This window comes from Electrona antarctica, assembly GCF_951216825.1.
Source record: "Electrona antarctica genome assembly, chromosome: 3".
Taxonomy (NCBI): domain Eukaryota; kingdom Metazoa; phylum Chordata; class Actinopteri; order Myctophiformes; family Myctophidae; genus Electrona; species Electrona antarctica.
In genome coordinates this window covers 4,435,772-4,440,315 of record NC_136808.1, presented here as the reverse complement: position 1 = coordinate 4,440,315, position 4,544 = coordinate 4,435,772, and the positions used below count along the sequence as shown (strand labels likewise).

Here is a 4,544-nt window from a genome sequence, read left to right as displayed (position 1 = left end):
TTGGCTCAGAGCCTGAGTCCAACTCCTGATGCACAGGTGCAAGGTTCCCACGAGGCAGCTTCCCAGCATTTACACACCCAGTTGTTCCCTCCAGGTTCCAGTAAATGTGATGAAATCGAAGGTTTTCGGATGACGTGTGTCGTAACCTCCACTAAATATAAAGGACCCTTGATCACCGAAGGAGTGACAACCACCTTTCTGGCCTCCTCTCTGAACCAGGATGATGGTAAGAAAGAGCTATATCTCGATGCCTTTTTGAGGGAAGAGGGATATGTACTGTATTTGTATGGTTTGACAACACATTTGATACTTATGCAAACTAGTATGACAGAATTCTATGACTATGTTACGTACCTACTGTAGGCTAGAGTATGCAAGGCGTGTTGATTTCAATTACTGTAAGTTCAAAATGATGAACTTACAGTAATATCGTCTAGCACTATAGGCATTATGTTTAATTGTATCATTATAATGTAGCTTTCTTAGTCATTGTTGTTACTACAGTATTGGTGATTGTGGACATTGTCAACAGACCAGCAATTACATCATGTTTTCTCCCCCAATTTGTGTCCAATCTCTCATCCTGCAGGCGTTATATGAAGCAGTGTTGGTGGGGTGCGTACTCAGCGTATTGGGCCCAGTGGCCGTGCTGACCCAGAGGGACTGTGATGACGTGGACATGCTCCTCAACCACCGTGCTCCCAGCGGGGTCTACACCATCTACCCTGTTGACTTTGACACTCCTGTACAGAGCTACTGTGACATGGACACCGATGGAGGGAAGTGGACGGTAAGAATGTATATATCTTTATTTCACTTTAATTACATCTTACTGTTCTTACAATGTTTAGCTGGATACCAAAAGCGTGTACTGATTAAATATCATATCCATGGGTGGCACCAGGTCAACTAGCTTTCTCTGTTCCTGAAAAGGGAGAGGGGAGGGAAAGGGAGATTTAGTTTTGGTGTCAGGAAGGTCTCAGGTTTAAATGTGCTGATATGGCCTTTAAGCAGTTTAACTGACACTTCAGATTACCCAATGTCTTACTCTTGATCCTATTGTTAATAAGCTCAAAATCATTAAAGCAGCACTATGCAACCTTTTTTTAATGATGAATACGATTGAATTGTGTACAATCTGTATGGTAGAGTATGTTAATACAAACATATACAATTGGGGTGGTTGTATCATGTCAAAGGTCATGTCTCACCTATAGACACAAGGATCTGACACAAATTTTGACCCGAAGGTCAAGATTCAATTATCCCCTGAGCGAGCAGGAAGGCTGCTCTATGGTAAAAAAACAAAACAAAACAACAGCAGGAAACCATTTTCAAATCTGGGGTAGAAGAGAAAAGTTACATAGTGCTGCTTTCAGTCAATAATATTAGACTTGCAGAACCATTGTCATTCAATCATATTTCCATTTCCCTCTTTCTGTCTCTCTCTGCTTTTCTCTTCCCTGCTACTACGAAAGCTCTTTCAACGACGGATGGATGGCACCGTGAACTTCTACAGACCCTGGGACCAGTACAAGACAGGTTTTGGTAACACTGATGGAGAATACTGGCTAGGTGAGTATGTTGAGTAAACATGTGCAACTAGAAAAAGTGCCCTTCTGGGCACAGGTCTCCACCAGGAGGATAGGAGTGTGTGTGATGTTTGGCAAAATGTTTAGGAGCAATATAAACGTGTGTGTGTGTGTGTGTGTGTGTGTGTGTGTGTGTGTGTGTGTGTGTGTGTGTGTGTGTGTGTGTGTGTGTGTGTGTGTGTGTGCGTGCGTGCGTGCGTGCGTGCGTTCAGGTGGGTGTTAAATACCTCTATTGTTCATAAAAGGAGTCTCCCCATATCTCTTTCCTGATTAGATTAAAGTTAAAAGTTAAAGAAATGTATTTTCTATGTAGGCTACTCAAGAACTCGTCACAGTCACTGAACAAACACTATTGCAATGATTGCTACAGGAATGTTCCCAAAATACCGTTTGTTTTGACTGAAAACTATCACTTACAACAGTGGTTCCCAAACTGTTTCATGTCAAGGACCCCGAAATTGACACTAATTAGCCCGCGGACCCCCATTTGCAAAGATACGCCATGGACCCCCATAAGAGAAGCATATAATATTGTTGTTGTTGTTTTCATGACCCTAAACTGTCACATTGCAACATGTCCTTGTCCTGTGTGTATTTCCACTGCAGGGCTGGACAACATCTTCTTCCTGACCGTACGGAGAAGGTACGAGATGAGAGTGGACATGGAGGACTTCAGTGGAAACAGGGCGTTTGCTCTCTATCTCCTTTTACATCGACTCAGAGGCCAATGGATACAAGCTGAACATTGCTGGATTCAAAGATGGAGGAGCATGTGAGTTTGATCCATTGGTCAGTTTAGAGCTGGCCCAGTCTAACTTTGAAAATAGGGGGTGAAAAAACAAGAACAACAATATAGCCTACTTTGGCAGCACTTGTGCATGCAAATCTTCTGTTTAGTATAGCAAACCACAGCATGGCAGCCGCCTTTGTTTTAAATGGTCCCCCAAACCGTTCGCGCTATCGGCCGGGGATGCGCTATCCAGGGATGCGCTATCGCCGTGTCCCCCCCCCCCCCCCCATCCTCATATAAAACTATAAAACACGACAGGAGAGTAACAAAAGCCTCCCATCTGCATCCATAAACCTCCTGGCTGTTTGGCATCCATAAGCAGAATGAGCAATAATTGCGATTAATAATCATGATTAAAATCATCAAATCTACACATAAAGACAATTAAAATATCAAGTTTTGTAATGTTAAATTGATCCACTTTGTGTTAATTTGTGTGCTAAAGGAGTGACTTTGAGACAGAGACTGTTATACCATGCAATTAATGTGATGCAATGGTTCAGACTATTGTAATCCTTTCTCTTCACAGTGTACCAATGAATATAAAACCTCTTACACTATTTTCAAATAACATGTTCTAATTAACTATTGAAGAAGTATTGCCAATATTTGGACTGGAGTTACAGTACCTCAACTGATGATGATGGTGATGATTGTCATCGTCATCATACTTATATTGTATCTTCCTTTTTTAACTCTTTCCCCCCAGGAGACTCACTGAGCAGGCAAAATGGACACAAATTCTCCACTCTAGACCGAGAGAATGATATTTGGGAGTCTGGACATTGTGCTAGAGAATATCTGGGGGGGTTCTGGTATGATGCATGTCATCGTTCAAATCCCAACGGACTGTACCTGTGGGGAGCTGAGAGCAGACATTATGCTCAGGGTGTTAACTGGTATCATTTTAAAGGTTACTACTATTCCCTCAAGTCTATTAACATGAAGATCAGAGCGCTGGCCCCAAGAGAAGATCAGGATGAAACCATTGATGGCTAGTTTCATTGTAAGGGCAGTCCAGTGCAGGCCCAGAACCCCACCCCACCCCCCGGAAAACATAGAAATGTAATGAGATACAACATTAGCCATTAGTTACACATACATCCAAAAAGACACATTGGATAGACAACAGCGCACTCTAAGGTGTCATGACACTCCCTATGTATTCATTCATCCAGTTTACTCTTTTGTTTTCATTGTCAGTAACTCTCTGTCATTTCAGTTGCTGTCACTAGTGTAGCCTCAGCCGGGAGGCGAACCCGGGTTCCCCATTCCAAAGGCAGAGTACGTTACCAGTCGACTAAAGAGCCATGGCCCGATAGGCAAGTAGTAACGCAGCACTGTGTAGCCTACAGTGTCCTGATCTTGTCTTTATACTGGATTAAACTTTGTGATCTTTGAAACGTTGTCTGATTTTGTCTCTGTTTTGTGCTTGTGAGTTCTTACCTGCATGTTCTGAGTCCATGACTGACCGTTACAGTAAGAATTTATTACATAATCACAACAAATTATGTTCTCAATCCAAGTTATAGATTAGCTTTTTTAAATTGTAAAATGTGGACCCAACCCCATGGAGGCATCTGCTGTGAACCGGAAGCTTAGCTAATTTCAACTTGTTAAAGCTGGCTCAACATTTTTAACATTACATTTATAAAGATTATTAATTATTACATCATTATATCAAACTCCTCCACCTCTTCTTCCTCCTCCTCTTCGTGTGGCTAATGTGTGATTACTAGTATTAAAAAGTGTAAATAGCCTATTGTTACAATAGGTCTGTCACTGTAGCCTTGTTTGGGGGTTATTGCGCCCTGTATTTATTGTATTGTCTGTCCTGATGAAGGATGAACGACTGAAACCTCGAAAAAAAGAGAAAGTTCCTGACTAGTGTGCAGGTCCTCTTCTTTGTCATGCAGAGAACCCCTTTCGAATATAATTATGCACTTTGTTTTGTTTACATAAATCCTATACTCAGTTGACTAGATTCCAAATGCTGTTCCAATGCTATGACAAAACTGTCATAGAAGATAGAGGTCAGAGGTCACATTATGTCACCATAAGATATGTGAGTCATAACAGATAAAGAGAAGCTCAGGGAATGATCCAGTATGAATAAGGTGTACAATAAAACATGATGTTCTACACTGTAGATGAGATGTACT

General features: G+C 41.7%; 1 pseudogene across 1 annotated transcript; it reads left to right on the top strand.

Annotated features, from left to right (window-relative positions):
• Window positions 1–220: 220 nt before the first annotated feature.
• LOC306920625 (microfibril-associated glycoprotein 4-like) lies at window positions 221–3,381 on the top strand (annotated as a pseudogene). Its single transcript has 5 exons — window positions 221–226; window positions 590–790; window positions 1,479–1,575; window positions 2,199–2,364; window positions 3,296–3,381. The product of its transcript is annotated as a microfibril-associated glycoprotein 4-like (transcript).
• Window positions 3,382–4,544: the final 1,163 nt, after the last annotated feature.